Here is a 22,927-nt window from a genome sequence, read left to right as displayed (position 1 = left end):
GGGACAGCTAATAGTGTTTACAACAGATTGGGGATTAGTGAACAGCCATACCGACAGCTATGAAATGAATTGTCCCTAATATGTTCCTACACAAAACTGAAACTAGAGCACAGGTTTGGAAGTGAGCTCGTGTTGTAATACTCATCAGTGAAAACATACATACACATCTTTCTGAACTTGGATTAGAAAATGGTTTCTTAGAGATGACATTTTGATCATAAGCAATAAAAAAATCAGATTCACTGGAGTTCAAGTTACAAAAAACAAAGACAATGAGTCACAAAAAGAAGAAAACTCATGAATGAGGAAAAAAATTTTTGAGGGAAAGACTAGAGTTTGACAGGCTGTGAGGGAGATTACAGAGGGAAACTGAAATAATCCGAATGAATCATATACATGTGTAGACTTGGTGAAGAGCAAATTTAATTCATAGACAAAGTTTAAAACAAAACTTAGGCTAGGGAAGTGTCACAGTCAATAAAGTGTTTTTTATGGTTTTTTTAGGTTTTTTTTTGTGCAAACTTTGGAACTTGAGTATGACCAAGAGCATCAGTAAAAAGCTGGACATGTTGTGTTGACACATTCATGTATCACTGGCCCAGCCAGTGGGATTCAGACCAATGACAACCTGCCTCAAAAAACAAAACAAATAAGCAATAATAAATAAACAAATAAACAAAAGTGAAAAAACACAAATAATGAATGAAACTTAAGTTTGACCTCTGGCTTACACACACACACACACACACACACACACACACACACACACACACACACACGAATTGTAAATATGTAAATATGTAAATATGTAAATTAAAACATAAAAATATAATTTACAATACCAGCAAACAAGGTATCTGATCATCTTCTTGCCAGAATATATAAAAGACTCTTGTAATCAATGACAAAACTAGCAAAATCCAATGTTAAAATGAGCAAAGGATACTAATAGGTGTACCTTTGAACAGTATTCCCTAAGAGTCAGCACACACAAGGATGTTCAGCTCTTTAACCATCAAAAGAAGCTGTCTCCACAGTAACATGAAGTTTATATTTAGGGGATGGATGTAGCAAAGAGAAACAGTAACTCTTTAAGAGGATACAGAGAGACTGACACCCTCCTATCCTGCTGATGTACTTAGAAATGTGTTCAGTTTGGATCGACAGCTTGACACTTCCTCAAATCAACAAGACACACATTAACCACATGACCCAGCAATTCAATTTCTAGGCATACATCCACAATGAATATTAATGTGTGACCACATACAAGTCTATTAATATCATGCAAATGATGAGAGCATCGTTAGTCATAATAGTCTAAAAGTGGGAGCAGCTCAATTTTCTATCAAATTATGAATGAATAAAGAAGTAGAGATAGACTGATTAGATAAACTGTTACTTGACAATTAAAGAAAAGGGTCAATGACATATAATCCAGATCATCACAAGAATACACTTTAAAAATATACCAAATGAAAGAACCAGTTCACTCAAGATCCAATATTGTGTATTTAATTTCCATGCAATATCTAGAATAGAAAAATTCATAGTGATAAAATAGTGCATTTGGTTTTGTCCTGACTGAGCTGAGAATGTACAGTGACTGCTAATTGATAGTAGCTAAAGGGTAGGTATTTGATTCTTTCTTTATTTTGAGTCCTGCAGTATTTTAACTGTGATTACGTTATGGCTGGAGAGAAAGCTCAGCAGTTGAGAGAGTGTGCTGATCTTTAAGAAGATCCATGTTCCTACAGCACGTCAGTTGGTTCACTACTGCCTGAAACTCCAGCTCCAGGGCATGTGACACCCTATTCTTGCCTCAATGGGCACCTATATTCACATTATTCACATGCACATGCCTGCACAAATACACACACAGAGAGAGAGAGAGAGAGAGAGAGAGAGAGAGAGAGAGAGAGAGCATTAAAACATTACAATGAATCTTTAAAGTTGATTATGTTGACAGATGCATAACTAGTACACTAAATATACCCCCTTATGCATGTTTAAGTTTGGTTAGTTTTTTATGAGAAATAAACCTCAACAAAATTATAAGATAAAATCTGTTTAGTCACCAAATTTATTAGTGTACTTGTCTTAGTCTATTTGTTCTTCTAGATTACCTGAAACTGAGCAAACTTTTTTCTCAGCATCTGGAGTCTTAGAAGTCCAAGATCAAGCATCTGCATATCCTGTGGCATGACAGGGGCTACTTTCTGCCTCTAAAATGACACCCTTTGTGGCATTTACTCCATCCTCATAGACAGATGACTAAAGGTTATGAAACCTCTAATATAAAGCCGTAATCCCTTTCACAAGGGAGAACATCTAAGGCCTGATCACAAATTTTTAAAGTTACCCCAAAGCCATATCTAGGACAACTTTGCTTCTACCCATAGCCGAGAAATTATCAATAGGTGGAGTTAGTCAACGTTTGCCAAGCTCTTCTGTCTAGTCTTGACTTAAGAAGCACCATGATAATGACATCATATGTATCAGACTTCAATATGTCACATTTATTTTTCAGAGTTTTTAAGTGGAAATACTTTCTAAAAACTTTAATTGATGCATTTTCATAATATGGCAAGAATTAAAGAAAATATTTTAACTTAAATAAAATGTGCCTGGTTTTGAGCTCAGTGTTTAAAATGCTGCTTCTGCCTCACTCCCAACTCTTCAGAGATGGGGCTGGGAATGGCTGCTTACAAACAGTTATGGGGCTAGAGAATCATTAGAACTTCAGCCTGCTCCATCCAGAAAAGTACACTAACATAATGTACTGCCACCACCTTTAGAAATAAAGCTATTGTTTCCTGTCAAGTACCATGCAACAGAAACATCTGTGTCACAGAGAAATTCATCACAAATGTGAACCACTTTAATTTTAGTGAATTAGCCAAAGAACTTCCTGTGTCTAATCAAAATTCCTGCAGCGCCAAGGATACAAACACATGTTTAGATCAAGTCAAATTGTCTCTTATTAAATATGCTCTAAAATCACAGTAAGGAAAACAACATAGTGGATTCCTGCATCTATATTGGTGATTTCTTCTGCAAGTTGTAACATTATATTATGGTAGTTCGTTCTACATACCAATGCCTTTTCCCTGTGTCCCCCTACTAACTGAACTTCTCGTGGAGCTATGAAGGGGTTTGTTGTCTTAAACTGAATCTAAAAGCAGAAGAAACTACACTCTCCAGCCTTCCATGGAGAAGGAGGTAAGAAGGAGAATTGATTCAAATACTGGACCAATAAAAGACTACATCATAGGAAAGAGGATCACCTCCAATCACATACGCAAGCAAGGTTGTGGAAGAGTGGGTGCTTTGAAGCAGCAGCTGGGTGCTTCTTCCAGTTTCCTGGAATTAGGGATGTATGAGTGGCTGTTACGAGGGTAGCAGAAGTAGTTTCTAGCTGGTACCATGGACTGATGTTAGTCCCAAGGAAATCTCCCTTTGGTAATTTTTGGGCCATTTCTAAAATCTTCTATGTTACCTTTTTCATTCTAATGCACTTTACTGATTTCTACAAAGGCTCTTAAGATAAGATCAAAGCTAGTTGGAGACAACATCTAATGCAAAAGTAAATGACACATGAAAATTAATGTGGGAAAAATGACAGTCATCCTTGACAGGTGCTATTGGCCAATGCAACCTTACCACATTTTCAAGAAATAAATACTATACTGTATACAAAAAAAGAATAGTATTTAAAAATATCCAAGTTTGCAAGATTTTATCTTCTTCAGAACATTATGAACATTATTATTTTCATGCAAATATTATATGATCAATTTAAGGAAAAAAGAAACATAAGAAAATACCAAAGCACATGCATGCATCCAACAGGGATTTTTAAAACAAGATTTAACCATTATGAATATGTGCTGCATTATTTGCACATTTCTTCTTAGAAACTAAGAGATCAAAGTATTATAAAAGATGAGGTTATATTGAAAACATCATAATAAAAGGGCTCATGAGTTAAATAAAAGGACAGATGAGCAGCATCCCACTGTTGTCTAGCTTCAAGTTCTTTGCCACTGTGTTAGCCAGTGTTGTGTTACTATAACAAATACCTAAGAAGTCAACCTGCAAAAGGGAGCGGGATGTTTTGGTTCATGATTTCATAGCTGCTTAGACCTGTGGTTTGTAGTAACCGGCTACATTGTGATAGCGTGTTGTACAAAGGGCTTGTTCAACTCATGGTGACAGGAGGAAGACAGGAAGTAGCTAAGGCCTTACACTCGCCTTCAAAGGCACATCCTCAGTGGCCTCTCTTCCTCCCATTTGCTCTGCATCTAAATGCTCCACTGCATTGCAATAATGCCATAGGCTGCAGGCAAGGCCTTGGGCTTCTGAGAACATCAGTGATCTGTCAGTGTTTGTCACTGATCCTTTCTTCTGATTCCTGATTTTCCCCTCTGTTCAAAGGTCAGAGCATCAGCAGTTAAGAGCACCCGACTGCTCTTCCAGAGGTCATGAGTTCAATTCCCAGCAACTACATGGTGGCTCACAACCATCTGTAAAGAAATCTGGTGCCCTCTTCCTGAAGACAGCTACAGTGTACTTATATATAATAAATGAATAAATCTTAAAAAAATAAAAGGTCAGAGCATTAAGCTTTTCTTTCATTCTGCTCTACTTTCTAATAGTTAAAATTAGCTGATTATTATTCATTATTTTTATTCCTTTGATCTCACTGATAAACAAGTGATGTGGACAGTGATTTTTCAGTGTCAAAATGAAAATACTTTCAACCTGTTTCCTTTTTGTGTGGTCGAAGCTGTCTCCATATTCTTTTCTCTCATTTCTTAAAAATTCTATGAGTTTTCATTTAAGAATAAAAACAAAAACAAAAACAAAAACAAAAACAAAAAACAAATGCTTGCAAGGCACTCTCTGGGAATGTGAAGAAGAAAACAAAACCACATGTATTTATCCACCATCTGAAAGTCACTTGGGTCTTAACTTTTAGGGAGGCTTTATTTACTATTGATTGATTGATTGATTGATTGTCTTAGTTAGGATTTTACTCCTATTAACAGACACCATGACCAAGGCAATTCTTATAAGGACAACATTAAATTGGAGCTGGCTTACAGGCCCAGTGGTTCAGTCCTAATAATCAAGGTGGAAGCATGGCTGCATCCAGGCAAGCATGGTGCAGGAGGAGCTGAGAGTTCTCTATCTTTACCTGAAGGCTGCCAGCAGGATATTGACCTCCAGGCAGCTAGGACAAGAGTCTTAAAGCCCACTCCCACAGTGACACACTTCCTCCAATGGGGCTGCACCTACTCAAGACCACACCTTGTTTACCACATTCCACTCCCTGGACCCCATAGGCTTGTTTAAACACATAAGTCTATGGGACCATTACCTAGCAATAGCATAAAAATACATTTAATCCAACTTCAAAAGTCCCCATAGTCTATAGCAGTCTCAACAATGCTAAGAGACCGAACAACGGTCAAAGTCTCTTCTAAGATGCATGCAGTCTCTAAATTGTAATCCCTTATAAAGCCAAAAATACTGGACAAAAGCAAGACAGAAAGTCAGCTGGGCAAACTATGATTCCTGCTTGGAAGGGAAATAGCTACAGAGAAAGAGAACAGCCACTGCTCACCCTTTTCTAACTCACCGAGAATGTTTATTGAACTGAATCCTTTAACCAAAGCATCCTAGGACCCCAGATTGATCCAACTCTTCCCTTCTGAGCTAAACTACATATATAGCCTATATATTAGTCCTTCTCCTTATACTATAGTGAGGAATTGTGATGAAGCATTGTCCATTCGTCGAGCCATGTCCTACATTTTGTCAAAATCATTCAGGTAAATATGTCCAAATCACAGAATTTTTTAAAGTGGAGACCTAGTCTGACATTTTATATTTATATTTTATTATAAGCTCTGGATTTGTCTAGGCCTAGAGGGGAAAAATAAAACCTAACTTTTTACAACATTCAAACTTCTAATGACCTCTCTCTCTCTCTCTCTCTCTCTCTCTCTCTCTCTCTCTCTCTCTCTCTCTCTCTCTCTCTGTGTGTGTGTGTGTGTGTGTGTGTGTGTGTGTGTGTGTGTGTGTGTGTGTGTTGTTGTTGTTAAAAACATATTTTGGGTAAAAATGTCATGCATTTTGTTATCCTTCCTGACACACTGCTTATATTCTATCTTCTCAAATCTTTGCAGGTTAGGAAGTCCATCTGTTTTTAATTAAACTTGATCCTGAAGAATTTTTTAAAGCAATTAAAGATGTGGGCATTGAAGACTTGGTCTCGGAATTCAACTGGCTGTTAAATAATCATCTAATTGAGACTAGGGCTGGGTCTGGAAGGGACAGTAGGAGCTTAAGAAGGGATCTCTCCATGAATCTAGAATTGGGATGAATTATGTGGCCATGAAATATGAGGTAAGTATCAAGTTACTCATTATGTTAAACACAGAGAAATCAAGAAAATGGGCTAAGCAATGCAGCTCATTGAGCACATCTGTTAAATTCAATCTCATCTATTGGAAAATAAACTTAGGCTAGAGAGGGAACATTATCATTATAAGTATAACAGGTAAATTGTGATTTGACCAGAATGTATTTGTATATATGGTTTTTGCCAGTATACTGTTTTTGTATACGTTTTCACAAATTGGGTTTTCTAAACAATGTTAATTAAGTTTACTCTCTATCATTATCTCTGTGTCCCAACAACATGAGGCATTTTTTTTTTAATGTGGCAGGGTGGGGTAGGGTGGTAGAATGGCTCTGTTGTGCAATAAGGCTGGGGCAGTGGGTGAACACTTACATAAGGTGTCTTGGATTGGGAATTTGAATACCTGTTATAAAGAATAAGGAAAGTAAATGCCCACTCTGCATTTTATTTCAAATTAGTTCCTGATTCTGTTGTCACATTATTTTGCTGGAAATTCCCAAATGAGGGGAAACATTTGATAGACTTCCTTTCATATGGGTCACATGCTTCCATCCCTGTTCTGATGGCTCCTTGTACAGAGATCGGATTGGATGGTAGAGCACCACCAATTGTTCTAGAAGGTTTATAGAAACTATAGTCAGCATTTCTCCTAGGACTGGGATTTCCCACCAATTTCTGAGGACTGACAAAGGAAATTCACAAACATTCTCACTCAACTTTTTCAATATCATCCTACCCTGGCTGCACTCATAAATGATAACACTTTATCATTTTTAAATGAAACAAGTTCTTCCTTCTTTCAGCAAGATGGCTCTCATTTTCTTGCTTTCACAGGTATACGTTTAGATGTGAATGCAGATATATGTACAATGGTCACAATCTTATTATAGTTCTCCAGGTTGCCTTCCTCATGCTTACAGTGTGTAAGACACAGCTGTAGCCAATAGAGCTAAGCATTCAGGCTGTGGGAGCCAGAGCAAAGCCAGGCTAAGAAAACCAGTGCAGAATCTACATAGAGCAGGCACCAAAAGACCAAAGCAAAGCAGATCGTAGACACAGAGACAGAAGTGATACAGCGGTCAGAAACTGAAGGACTCTCAAATCAACCTACACACCACTCCATTCCTACCATTGAGCTATATGGGATTGGGTGAGATCTGTGTGGTAGCTGGTGATGAACAATATTAGATACAGAGGAATAGGTGTGTAGGCCATCCAGTCCTCAGCTCTTCAGTCACAGAAAGCATAAGCGGTTAAATTGGGAAGCAGAATTATTACATGAAGCTGATTAAAGAGGTGGGATTATTGTTTGCAGGTAAACAAGGAGGCAGGGTTATTATATACAGCAGAACAAAGAGGCAGGTTTAGATCATCTCAGTAGGAGCAGCCTCTGAATAGGACCGAGAAAGTAACAGTAGAGGTTTTCTATGCACACTCTAAACATTTCCATGTGGACCCCTTCACCTTCTGGAAGTTTTTACATCCCTCTCAGTCTTGCCTGAGGAAGACTCCCCCATCCTGTGGGGCTAAGGCATCAGAGTCCTAGATATGACTGTGCCTATGTCTACCGTACACATTCCCCTAGGACTTCATTCATTCAGGTTTTCCTCTGCTCCCCGCACCCACCAATGGTTCCAACACACTAATTACAGGGGCAGCCTAACATAATGGATTAAAAAACAAGATCTAACTCTCTGGTGTCTTCAAGAAACAAAGCTCATGAACAAGGACACCCCAAGACTGGGAGTCAAAGGAAGGAGTTGAATTAATAAAGGAAATGGGGGCCAACAAAAGCTCGTAGTATTGCTCTCAAGGCAAGCATCAAGCAAAAAACCAGAAAGAAAAAATAAAGGTAATGGCAGTGAAACCTTCTGAAGAGGATAATACATCAAGAAGCTATAAAATTGTAATATTTATGAACAGAATCCTGGGCTTTCAATTTCATCAAATAACTAACAGTCATGAATGAATAAAAAGGTCATCAGGAGATAGCAAGGGTGGAAGACTTCAATACTCCACAGTTTGGTGGTAGGTCTTGCTATCTGAAAATAAGAAGCATAATTTACTCATATAGTAGATTTAGTAGATCAAATGGATCAACAGGATAGTCCATCCAGAAAATTGTGCATACACATTCTTTTTAGTTGTCACAGAACTTACTTCAAAGTCAATCGTAGTATATGCCACAAATCAAATTTTACAAACATAGAAACATCAAAAGCTTTCCTTATATCTTATGAGTCAATAGTCTGACAAAATAGAAATTAAGAGTTAGAGAAATGACAGAAGCTACAGAAATAATTGAACATTGAACAATACACTTCTGAATGAAGAATGGGTCATGAAATAAACCCAGAGTACACTTTTAAAGTTTATAGAATCTTAAAATGATAGCACTCTGTAGGTAGACAGTTGCTCAAAGGAAGGAAAGCAACAGTATGGTTCATGTTATAATTATAAAAGTCAAAAGTTGATCCCTTCAGGGTAATCTTCAAAACTGTGACTCAGATGGATAATACCATAAGATCTCTATAAACTAAAGGAGTCAGAGCTTTGATTTTTTAGGCTTCCTCATTAACTGTGTTGCTCTTCTGAGTCACTATGAACCTTATAGACATAAAATTAGAAAATATTCCTGAGTTCATTTTGCTCTCAGGATTGTTAAAAAGTTCGGTAGACATTGATGAGGTGGACATTTTATCTCAAGTCTACTATCCCATGTCTACTAACAAGTGCTGAGTCACTATGTATATATTATTTTTTGTAATATACCCCATAAACCTGTTAATAATTTTTCAAACTAAAAATTAATGATAGCATAGGCATCTCTTTGACAGAGTGTAGCAGTTCCAAAAGGAAAGTTTGTATCTATACATGCTTATATCTTAAAAATCATAAAGATTCTAAATAAATAATATAATCATATACTTTAAGGTTCTAGAAAGTTAAGAAGTCAAACACAAGTGAAGCAGAAACAGAAATATAATAAAGATTGAGGAAATGAGTGAAATAAAGGCATAAAGCTTATAACCTGTCAAGGAATTGGCTCATTGAAATGATTTTTAAAAAATTGAAAACTCCTAGACGAACTTATCAAAGGGAAGAGAGGAAAGAATCAAATTAATAACAACAGAAATGGAAAGAGAGATGTTACAACAGACTCCAATGCAATTTAGAGAATCTTTAAGAAGACTTTGACGTACTACATTTCAAAAGCTAGAAACACAGACAAATTCCTAAACTGATATGATTTGCCAAAATTAAATTGAGAGACCATAAACGACTTAATCAGACCTGTAACAAGCGACAAGATACAAGTAGGTATTTCCCATAAAGAAAAGCCAAAAAGTGCTTTCATTCACTACTGAATTCTACCAAACTGTTTAGAAAAAACTAATATCAACACTTTGCAAACTGTACCAAAGATCAGAGTTATCAAGTACAATTGGTGGAACCAATCTTCCCCACATAACAAATAAAAAGTCTCATTACAAAGGAAAATTATACCGACTTCCCTGATGACTGTGAATCCAAATTATTTGCGAAACAAATTCAAAGACACATTAAGAAGATTGTATAACTAGACCAAGCCAGTTTCATGGTAGAGACACAAGTTTGGTTCAACACATTGAAATCAATAATTGTAACATATTATATAAATGGACATTCAAATAGATGGTCATCTCAGTAGATACAGAGAAGGCATTTGACCAAGTTCAATTTGTCTTCATAATGAAACTCCTGAAGACACTAGAAGGAGAAGCAACATATCTCAAAACAAACAAAATAAAATAAAACAAAAGACTGTTTACAACAAACAAGCTTTCTCCAATTTAAGGAAACACAAAGAGCATTTATTTCTCTAATATTTGGAACAAAATGAAGGTGCCTATTTTCATTCAATATAGCACTTAAGATACGTGGTTCAGAGTTAGTCTAGGCAATGTAGTGATATTCTGGTCTCAAACAAAAGAATCTTAAAAAGATTAGATTGTTGGGACAGAGTTAAGTAATATAATGCTTACTTATCATGCACATACATACACACACACACACACACACACACACACACACACACACACACAGAGTGAATGAATATTAAAAACCTTCCTTCCCTCAAGATAATTCTAGGATCCGATACTTTAACTGGAAATTTTTGTAAATATTTTTTTAAAAAGAATAAATTCAATTTTGTAATAATTCTCCAAGAAATGACTAAAGAAGAGAAGGCTATTAACTGCCCAGCTTTTGAAGCCACAATAACAAATCTTGTAAGGCTACCATGAGAAATGGCAATACACGTCTTCTCATAGCATGTGCAGAAACATAAACAGAAGAGTGAAATCTATATGTGGTAAGACCCAAATATGGAAAATACACTCTAATAAAGCTGCCTTCATGCTGGGACTGGGTTTTATCAATCAAAAATCAATATTAATAGTTCATATTAATTAAATAAAAATAAATATAATCTCAAAAGTTGTTAAAACACACCCCCATCTACCTATGTGAGAAGATGCTTGTAGAAGTAAGGATATACAAAGAGACAACAGACCTGCACGACAAATGGAACATATTGATGAGGTTTCTACCAGCCAGGGTTGGAAATTTGCTTTTATTTCATCTTCTCTAATATGGCACATTAATATATCTCCTCACTATAACCCATCACTCACGGCTCCTTTGGACCTCATGACAATCCCATCCCAGGCCAGTTTTAACTTCAGGTATCCCTGTATGAAATAACTTAGCATATTTCCTACCCCAGAGCAGAATACTCTGAGAGAACAATGGCCGAACAGTCCAGCGGACTGAGGTGTCAGGGACTGCAGAGGGGCCGATGAGTCCATCTTCCCACTAGAGAGCAACCAAGAAACATCAATGCAGTGAAAACTCGAGTTTGCAGTAAACTCGAAGTCCATCTTCATCACCAAGGGAGGCGCAGCTTCTGAATCAGGTCTACTGATCCAGGATGTGCCTACAACAGACAGAAAGATGCCATGTGTTTACTTGTGTTTGTCCCAAGCAGTGCAAATGGGACAAGTACTACCCAAGGGATCTAAAGTGCCATAAAGAGGCCTTGGAACAATCTGAGAGGCTGTTCAGAACAGACAAGCACAGAGCTCACAGCCTATGGTTTCTGCAGGGTCACAGTGAATGAGCCACGTCAGCTGACTGAAATGTGGTTTGTCTCTCATCCTTGTCACTACTGCTGTACTCCGGGTCATTTATTCCATGTCCTCTTCCACCAGGAAAAACTGTATCTTCGCTGATGTTTCCTATGGATAATTTCCTCTATTCCTCAAGAGAAATAATTGCTCTTGGCATTTTCATTTTGCTATTTCTGGTGGCCAGTGGGCTTACTTTGAGACAGAGCCTCACATATCCCAGGCTGCCTTAAACTCCTTATGTAGTTCAAGATGACTTTTAACTTCTCATCCTCTACCTAAACCTCCCATGAGCTGAGCCCGTAGACATAGCCAGCACAATCATTTTCTATTTAATGTTCCTGGGAGTAAAGCCCAGGGCTTCTTGTCTACTAAGCAAGCATTCTACCTGCTGCTACCTTCCAAGTTACGTAGCAGTGCTGTTGATTCATTCATTTGGTATTTGTTTCTTTTCTCGCTTGTTTATCTGCAGTTGGGCTTGAAGTCAGACCTTTGACCATGTTAAGCCGGCACTCTACCTCTGAGCTATACCCCCAGCCCTGCCTTTGAGAACCAGTTTTGAAAACCACTCATGTCTTGTGAATTGCTGCCGACAATCGTGATGTTATCTTGGCAGTCTCAATCTTTGAGCTTCTCATAATTTTCTTATTCAGAAACTTTCAACAAAAGTGACTTCCAATATCAATTGATGAAAGTTATCATCAACTAACAACTTGAAACCTTGTAACATTTTGATGTTGCTAAATGTGTATTACACGGCTACATAAACACATCAAAATGGTATGGCTGATTCATGAGACTTCAGATCCACCACAGATCTTAGCATTTTCTAGAGGGGCAAGAACTTGAATAGGAGGAAATGAGAAAATTCGTTTATTTCATTTCAATTTTCATTGTTATTCAAGATATAGAGTAAACTTACAATAGTATCCTTAAAAGTGTTGATCAAATGTATTTCTTAAAGTCCTAAGTGATAGTTCTCTACCCACTAATTCGAACATTCCATTTTAAAAGTAACCTCATTATTGACTAATTTTGGTTAATGTACAAAATAAGATGTGCCACGATGACATATCCATGCATGTATGTCATTGGACTTTTCTCATATTCTCCCTCATATCCCCTCTTCTCCATTTCTACCTCAGCTCCTCTCCCTCTATCAAAATTCGCTTGCCCTCTGCTTGCTTACCTGAAGAAAGACATTTAAATCCCACTTCCTTATCTGTCGTCATTTTCCCATTCATTATCCTGTCTTGTCCCTCCCCATTTACAGCCTCCCTCACCCTCTAGCTCAGCCCCTCCTTGACGTCCATGTCGCACATAGGTTTTAAAAATTTAGATTCTATACATGAGAGAAAACATGTCATATTTGTCATTCTTAGTCTGGTTTACTTCACTTAGCAATGATAGTCTCCGATCTCCTAAAGATTTCTAAAATACAGTTCTGGACTATTTTAAACTCAATACTGACAGCCCAGATTTATTCACAAGGAAAACAAAAGGCACACAAACTGTGAACTGATGATTGGCAAACATTCTGCATAGTGTTTCTTCATGCTATTCACTCTAGAGCACGGATTGATTTACAAGAATATACTTCAGCTATGACTTCTTCAAAGGATGGTATTTATACAAAGCTAGAAGTGCCTGCTCACTCAAATGGTCTCACCTAGAAATGGAAATACTGGCCTGTGCCCAGCACGCCATTAAGGATTTAAACCTGTCCCGGACTATTTAATTATATTTACCACAAAATTCAATGATGCTTTTCAATGTGGGAAGCATGTTGTTTTTCAAGAAGACTGATTGCTATATTAAAATCTTTTGAGAAAAAATATTAGCATGTTACGTGTGGCTTGGCAAGGTAGTCCTTTGGAGATATTTTATGTAATATGCAAGTCAAAACCATTTTAGGTGATTCCCCTAAGGAAACAGCACAAACAAACTGAAAAAAAAACCCAAAAACTCAGAAAGGTCAGAAGTCAGCCTTTGGAAAGTTCAAAGACTGTGTATTGCTAATTCACACTTATTGGCTTTCTGCTACTATGTTCCTATTTTTCTGGCCACAGTGGTGGTGGTGGTGGTAGGGGTTCTGTTACTAACTCTATAAATAGAAGACATTATGTGGCCAAAGAGAAGGAGACTAAAACTCAAGCCATGGTTTGATGGAGCTGACACTCTGAGGAGGAGGAGGAGCATGTAAGGAATAAAACACAGGATGGAAAAACTGAGAAAATTCATGATAACTCATGGGTAGGTATACATACATGAAGTTCATGTGTTTGCCTTCTATTGGTATGATAAAAATATATCACAAATGTAGCGAATGAGAAGAAGACAATTTTAGTTTGTCACAGTTCTGCTTGTCAACTATCTGGTTCTAGTCTCAGGAGATTAAAATCAAGTAGTTGGTAAGAAACCCTTGTTTGGTTTTGCACTGGGCCTTGATCATAGGGTCTTGTGCCTGCTAGGTAAACAGTCTACCACTGAGCTACATCCCCAGGCCTAGGCTATGAGCTTCCCCTAAGGGCCTAAGAGTCTGTCCTCTTGGTTGAATCACAGTGTTGCCAGAAATATTATTCTGTTTGTAGGTCTGGTCTTCATTCCTTTGATGATCACATGAGAGCTATGAAAAACCCCCATTCTTCGGCTTGTAGGAACCTCCATCTTTATCCTTAAAGCTAACAAGGACAGAAAGACACCTTCTCATGCCTCCTCTTCTGTCAAGGGGCCCTGTGATTATCTTATCCCCTTCAAATGACGCAGAATAGACCTCTGTATTACATCCTCAGCCAATTAGAAAATTAAATTCTATTTATGTAGACCCTGTTAATTTTAGCACAATCTTACACTTAGCACATGGAGTATAGTTATGTTTGGGGCACGATTACCCTACCTAAATTATTTAAATACAAAGATGAAATATATATTTAAACACATTGGGGTTATCTTTTATGTATAATACACTGGTCTCTTTGTCATTCACAAAGTTATTCTAGCTACTCAACATCTAATGACAATAATATAGGGAAAAATATGTAATAATAGTTTCATAATAGTTTTATGATAGTTTCAAAACTACAATTATAAAACGATGTAAGAAAAGTTGACAAATTAAGGAAGTGTTAATAATAACAATTCATAATTCATACATCACATAAGAATCCATTAATCTATATGAGAATGCATAAATAAAGAAATGCATTTTGGAAAAGAAGGAGCCATTTGCTAGAATGGAATTACAATAGCCGATGTGGGTTACATAGTCACCTTGGCATTTGGCAAGAACTTGATCATAACTGCCTCCGAACCTATTGAATGGACTGTTGGTGAGGTGAGCAAAGAGAGGCTTTCTCAAACAGTTCCCTTGCAGGTCGATACTAATTATAAAGGAGCAAACAACAACTCAGGTACAGAAAATATGATACTCGGCCCCTTAAACAAATGATCAGGAATTGTCCCCAAAAGTTGGGTCAAAATTATCCTCTGGGTCTATGATAAGATATACTAAGAAAGACAGGCATCGCCAATGATAAGAGGGCTTCCACAAATTGACACAGAAATTGATGTATGAGCAAATATTAGACAAACCCAAATTGTGACATTCTGAAAAACAAATAACATATATTTCTCCAAAATGCCAAGGTGATAAGAGAAAGAAGTAGCGTGATTAAGAGTGAAGGTGACAGGACTAGACACTACAAATTACTCTGGGCTGGACTCTGGATATCAAAGTTGATTTCCTATCTCACTGTAGCAATTGGCAATATTTGAGTAAAAGAAGATTTTTAGACAATTATCAAAATAATGATGTCCTGTCCTTTAATGATTATTCTATGGTTGTATAAAAGAATATCTAGCTTTTTTTTTTTCGGAGCTGGGGACCAAACCCAGGGCCTTGTGCTTGCTAGACAAGTGCTCTACCACTGAGCTAAAGCCCCAACCCCAAATATCTAGCTTTTAAGGTATTGGAAAACCATTTATTACTTTCAGATGATTCAGGAAAAGTAACGATATGTATGGGGATCAATAAATATAATGTTGAAGCAAATTTTATGAAATTGATAAAATATTAGAATTTAGAGAATCTCATAGAAAAGGACATGGGACCTTTCCCCTAATTTTGAAAGTTCCATGTGATTCTGAAATTATTTTAAAATAAAGAGTAAAAACTATCAAAATATTTAGTTTACTCTGTGAAATTATAATATTAAAATAAGTATCATTGGTATAATCTTAGTGTTTTCTAATTTTTAGGCCTGCATTAGTCTATGAAACAATGGGATTAATTGTGCCATTGAGTAACAGATTGTATGTTCACATTCATTTATGTTACTCTCTCGCCCTGTTTATCCCCCATCTTCCTCGTCCCAGGCGTCTCTTAGCCCTCCATGTGTCTGTCTGTAAAATGCGATTCCACGTGTGTTAGGAAGCAGTTAATATATTCTTCCTGAGTGTGGCTTATCTTATCTACTGTGATAATCTCCAGTTCTATCCACATTCCCTGCAGGTTATTATCGAAATTAAAGATGTATACTTTCATTCAGCAAAAAGAGCCATGTTATTGATAAAACTGAATGAAAGCTGCCTGTAACAACACCACTATTCATATACACGTCAAATGAAAAAGGAAGAAAAAGATGAGGATGGAGACCTGGAAGAGCCTCTCAAATGTTAAAATGGATAAATTCTGATAGATTAATGTAGTCACGTGATGTGAATGATAGATAAAGAAAGACAAACAGCTAATTTGGATTTTACTCTATGCTAAATATGCTGAATTCAAAATAAATTTCTAAGGTTTACAAAGTAAGTGATTTAGCTTGTATGACATTCAAACCAAATTAATTTATCATGATGAAAATTAAGAACACTGGTTAAATTTGAAGAGATTTATAGAGCTTTGAGAGTAAAGACACAGAGGTACTTTCTGGGGTTGTGAAAATATTTCTTGCCATTTGGATAGCAAGATGAAGAAATAACCAATATCTACCGAATCATATACCACCCATTACTGAATGTCGGTTACGTTTCAAATAAAGTTTTCCTGCATTAGAAGCCTGTGAAATGCTGAGAAGACGACTTCATGGGTGAAAGTGTTTGCGGTGCAAGCATACAATTCCAGTCCCTAGAACCCATGTAAAAGCCAGATCCTCTGGAATCCTAGTGCTACTTAGTGCAGGAGACAGGAAGCTGAGAAGCAGAGTCCATAGACGCTTGTAGGCCAATAGGACTGGCATAAGATTGGAAACAAAATAAAACAAAACCCACAAAAAGAACCCATCTCACACAGGGTAGAAAGAAGGTGGAATCTGACAGGCACCCATGTTCTGTAGCATGTGCAACAGTCCTCATACACAAATGTTTGAATGCACATACATGTCATGCGCGCACACAAAGCCATAAATAAAAACCTGCAGGTCTCCAGTAACCCTTATCCTCAGTCACTCTCCTGTCCTGGTAGTTTTCAAATCACCTCCCTGGTAAATTAAGGAAGTGCTGAGTTTATAGGAAGCTTCCGCTTGTTGGAAAACCGTTACTGTTATTCCTTAAAGGAGAAAGCCTGGCTTCGAGAGTCACTGAAGAATAGCCCGCAGCCTCACCAGCCTCCATTGTGACCTCTGTCACAACGGGAAACATTTTTTCCCCCGACTTGCTTCTAAGCTTCATCTGGCCTGTGTGGCACGGAGCCAAATCAGTCCCCAGAAAAAGTGGCCGACCAGGTGGGTTTCCAGAAAAAAAATAAGAGGCACCGGCTGCCCGCTGACTGGAATATTTGCTTAGAGATATTTCTGTGCCTGAGAATGAAATGCAAATTTGTTTCCAGTAGCCTGAGGTGGGATAGTGGTATTTATGGTTTTGCTTCAGAACCTGATGAAAATTGGGAGTGAGTTCATCTCTTTTTATAAGGTTATTTGGTGAGGTTTTCCGGCATGATCTAATCTTACCCTGGAAAATGAACTAAAAGGACTTGCCTGCTTATTAGGGATGAGTTCACTAGCCCCACTTCACAGCCATCCAAGAGGATGTCTTCATGGAAGTCTAGAGGCCACTGTTCTCCCAGATGGGCTCGGGGACCTCCCGGTGACTTCAGAGGGCCTTCCCCGGGCAGAACAGGAAAGAATCACATTCAACGTCCTTCATATTTTAAGTGCACTCTCGTCTTTCCATTACCTACTCTACTCTGAGAGCTGTATAATTTAAGTTCCCAAATTAGGAACAGGTTACAAACCAACAGCCTTAGCTCACTCTCAGACACAATCTACTGGACCTGAGTTAAAAACATCAGCCCTCTGATTCTTCTTTCCTGACACTTCTTAGGTGAGCTGGGCTAATATTAAAACCTTCCAAAGCACTGGAGTGAAAAAGCAAACACACCAGTCTAAGAAAAGTAGCCAACTTCCATAGTTAAAGAGAAAAAAGATGAAGCAAGTCTAGTTGGATAATGTTTTGTATGTGGAATTGTAAGTTCACATTTAATAAACATGATCTTTGGTTGTGGGCTAGTTAATGAGGTTGTGTGTTGGGTCATCCTTCTTCATGAAATAAGATACATTTAAGTAGTTCATGGAGTTTTAAGACCAGTAAAATAAACAATATATGCCTATTATACATAATAATATATACATACTATACATATAAACTTATACATATTAAATCAACAAAATAACTCAAAATTGAGAATTGCTCACATCATTATACGTGAACAATAACCAAAATTCTAAATAGATGGGAATAGTGAATTCATACTTTATCAAAAGTTCTTATGGAAATGGATAAGTTTTTACCAAGGGTTTGAGAATGGCCCTTCGGATCATAGTCCTCAATGAGGTGTCACCTTCCATGCCCATGTGGAGAAGAAAATCACTTCAAATTGTCCAAAAGGTCAAACTCCAAATGACTATGGTTACCAAATGGGTATAAGTCCATAGAAACCTAAGAAGTATCAGGTCTAAAATATAATAGTTGCAGTATACTACTGAGGATTCTTCAGAACTGCAGTTTCCATAATCTAATCAACATTGGCTTCTACAACTATGTTGTTCATGAACCTCAAAATGAAGGGAGCACCAATGCAGTATTTACGAGGTTTTAAAAAGGGATTTAAACAAATTGTGGAAGAAGCATTAATGTCAGACATTGCTGTTATCCCAACCCATTCTCTCTAAATGCACTCCTGAACCATACTACAAACAGGGCCAAAGACAAGAAGGGCTCTTGTCACGACAGAGCGATGTTTCCTGAGCTCGTAATAGTCACAAATGAGAATACTGATTTTCTGTTTCAATAATCCAAATCAATCACTCAGAATTCCAACTTAAGCAATTATTATACTTGAATGGAAAAACAATATTTATTCGGAGGGTTTTTTCTCTATTCTTTCAACCACCAAAAACCCATGGTATTTTAGAGAAAAATCCTGTATCTGCATATTTAAAGGTGTGTGATTGGAAGCCAAGAGGGAATCTTCTATCTACTCAAGCATTCCTAAAGGACAGGAACTTGCTTTGTTATTAAAGAGTGGTAACTGAACTGAGGGCCTTGTATGTGCTAGAATACAATTTCCTCCCCTTCAGCCACACTCCTAGATCTCTTTTGACTTTTTATTTTGACAGAAAAATCTCTCATTGCCCACTCTGACCTTGAAGTCCTTGAAGTGAAAGCACAGCTATAACTCACAATCCTCCTGCCTCAGCCTCTCAGGTAGCCATGGTTATAGGTCTGGACCACCCAGCCTGGCTGTCAAGTTTATTTTCTGGATATTAATACCCAATAGCCAATATAGGTTGCCTAAGTTTTTCTGTACTAAGATTTATTCACAAATAGTTATTTTCCACAAAAATAAAGCTTTTCCTGTTAATTTTCCAATGCCTTTCTATTGACTTAATAAAGTAGGTTGAATTCATTTTAGTTGTTAGTTTAAAATTAAAATTTGACTTTATTTATAATGTACCTGCTTCTGAGGCTTATACTGAGATTTGTATATATATCATACATAGAAAACTCACAAAATGAATATTGTTATTATGTTCAATCTTCCTCCATTTTTATAGAGTAGGAAACTGATATTTAGGGAAATTAAAGAATTATGCCATTGCTAGGAAGTGGCAGGCCTGGGGTACAAATCTGCTGGAGTTAAAGCTGCAAGACTATAATTTTAATACCATTTGTATTAAATGTCTCACAATAAGACTTGATGCGATCACATGCACCCCTAACAGTTTGGGGGCTGGGGCTGGGGAAAAATTCCCTTTCAATGAGTTGTCCTGCAAATGGAAGTGAACCTGCCAAGCCTCCATATGTTGTCTATTAGAAGAAATACCAGCCTAGAGTATGCAAATTCATCCGTATGCCAAATAGCCAAGAACATTAGAAGTAGGCAGAGGCATTTGTCCTTACCTCACTACTATTTGGTTACACTTGTTGAAATTTTTATTCAACCTGAAATGTCACAGGAGACATTAAAATTCACATTGTTATGAGTATGAGTAGCAATAGTCTGGTTACATACAGAAAGCAACCAGATGTACCCAGAATCCAATGGTATATTGTTTCAGATGACTCTCTCATTGACTAAGTCTCACACTGACATTCCTCATTCCTGAGACCCAACAATGAGTAAATCAAGACACTGACACACTCTGTCTCACCACTCGTTCATGTATTTACAGGTTAAAGCATACATGCAGGGCTGGGGCGGTGTCTCAGTGGTTAAGAACACATGTTGTATAGGCATGAAGACCTGAGTTGCCCTGTCATCATAGAGTTGAACATGTGGAGTAGGTAGCACTGTGTGGCTACTGTACGGCTGAAGAGTCGTAGTGAAAAAGTATTTAAGGGAAATATTCAATTTCTTATTTATGTATAGTTTAGCAGAAGATCCAGTAGAAAAGGGTAATTTGGCTAATAGAGCCCAGAGAGAGGATGCAATCACAGGACTAAATTCTTGAATAGCAGAACCATTAAGGGGAAGCCTAGCCTTGACTAAAGCTGGAGAAGTCTTAAAATAAGTACGTAAGAGAAAGACCAGGAAGTTAAATACAGATAAATTTGGAGGCTTGCAGGGCTAAAAAAAAAGGCTGTTTCCAAATGCTGACTGCTTTGCTTTGGAAGCATAGAACTGTGACATATCTAAAACTCAAACTCATCTACTAGTAACCGTAGTATCACGAGCTCAGTAAAAAAAATATAGAGTGGAATAATATTTATTTTTAATCTACAAAAATGATTTCTCTCTGCATCTTTCTGTCTGTCAGTTTCTGTCTGTCTCTGTCTGTCTACCTGTCTCTCTCTGAGGTGGGGGTTGAGGAGTGGTGTGTGTGTGTGTGTGTGTGTGTGTGTGTGTGTGTGTGTGTGTGTGTGTGTGATTGTACCAGACCCTGAATTCACTGTGTAGCCCAAGCCACCCTCTGGCTTTTTGACACTCTGGTGTGAGCTTTCCTAGGCCTGGACGTAAATGATTTTTGAAACTTCATGAGAAAAATCTAAACAATAGATTAGAAGCTTAAAGTGTTTGAAAGATGTTAACTTCGTTGAGATTAAGAAGGGATACAGAAGATGAAAAGTGATGTCTGCCAATCAAAGAGGACATTATGATGGCATGCCATCCACAGAGAGAGATTAGGAATACATCAGAAAGTTCTAGTCTAGATGTGAGTGGCCTGGCAGTGAAATAGAATAGAGGGGAGCATGTCCTTGGAGAGAGTTTCAGGAGACTGGGTTCAGATAACAAGATCTGGGCCCTGGTTGTTTTCTTGTTGTTTGCTTGTTATTGTCCTGTTGCTATGGTCACACAGCCACAATCATCTGAGAAGAAATCACAATTGAGAAAATGTTCCCATAAGATTAGCCTGTATGCAAGTCAGTAAAGCCTTTTTCAAAATTGGGGATTGATGCGGGAGGGTCCAGTCCATTGTGGCGGGTGGTACCAGCCACAGACAGGTAGATAGTCCTGAAGTGTAGAAGAACGTACACTGAGTAAGTCCTGAGAAACAAGTCCTGCTTGGCTTCTGCTTCAGTTCTTAACTGCAAGTTCCTTCCTTGAGTCCCAACCCAAACTTCCATTGATGATTGGCCGCGATCTAAAAATGTAAGGGAAAGAAACCCTTTCCTCTTGAAGTTGCTTTTTGGTCAGGATATTTTATCTCAGCGATAAGCATCCTAATGAAGATAACCTGTATAGCAGACAGGGGCAGAAATGGTACATAATGTTAATTTAAATGAGCAAAGTCTTTATTGTTAACTTGGATAACTGGAAGTTCTGCCTAGGACACATTGGTTCTTTGAAGCGGGCACTCGTTAAGTATCAGTTTGGGGGGTGTAAATTGCATTTGAATTCATTGTTCAGGAAAGCTTAGAATTCATGTGTTTAGCAAGGAAAAGCAGGAAGTGGGACACAGGTAGAATAGATTGATATCTCTTAATGGACAAGTTTAAGTTCTATTGAAACCATAGGAACATTGGGAAGACTTGGGAGTGGTTTTCCTCACTCTACTAAAGGAATACTAGGATAGAAACAATGAAAGACAAGTCGTCCAGTGGTGGCTAAAACAGACACAATAAAACGGTGTGGAGTCAATGGTTGAGGGGTTAAGAGCCTTCATTGTACTGGCAGAGGATGAAGATTCAGTCCCCAGCACCCATGGAGGCTGCTCACAATAGCTTGTAACTTTGGCTCCAGGATACCCAACACCCTCCTCGTCTAGCTTCTGTGAGTGCCTGCATTGTACTTGTGATTCATACGTACAAATGGACACTTTACCATAAATAAAAAAGATATCTCTTGGGTTGGGGATTTAGCTCAGTGGTAGAGCGCTTGCCTAGGAAGCGCAAGGCCCTGGGTTCGGTCCCCAGCTCTGAAAAAAAAGAAAAAAAAAAACAAAAAGATATCTCTTAAGGAAGGAAAAGAAAATCCATAACAGCTTGGGGCAGCACCTGATTTAGCCACCAAATGTTAAAGAGCCAGATGTCTTGATGAGAACTGCACACCCTTCCCACCTGTGGGGACACTCTTTGGCTAAGGCCTATAATGATTCAATAGGGCATGGCACATCTCTCCTCTTTATACAGAAGGAAAATAGATTTTTAAATGAGGCGGGGTGTGTCTGTTGTGAATGTAGTTAGGGAGGAAACAGTGGCCAAGTACTACAAAGAGTCAGACCTGAGTCCTGGAGTTCCTTCATTTGTATATCTGTGTAGTGTAACTATATTTCATTGTGTAATGATAAGAGGGTAGTTTTCTTTCTATTTCTGTTCATCTTAGTTCACAAGGCATTAACTTAGCAACCTGAGGTACTGAATCATGGCTCTTCAGGGATTTCATGCTCAA

The sequence above is a fragment of the Rattus rattus genome, chromosome 5 (assembly GCF_011064425.1).
Source record: "Rattus rattus isolate New Zealand chromosome 5, Rrattus_CSIRO_v1, whole genome shotgun sequence".
Classification (NCBI taxonomy): domain Eukaryota; kingdom Metazoa; phylum Chordata; class Mammalia; order Rodentia; family Muridae; genus Rattus; species Rattus rattus.
Note: the sequence above shows the minus strand (reverse complement) of the source record.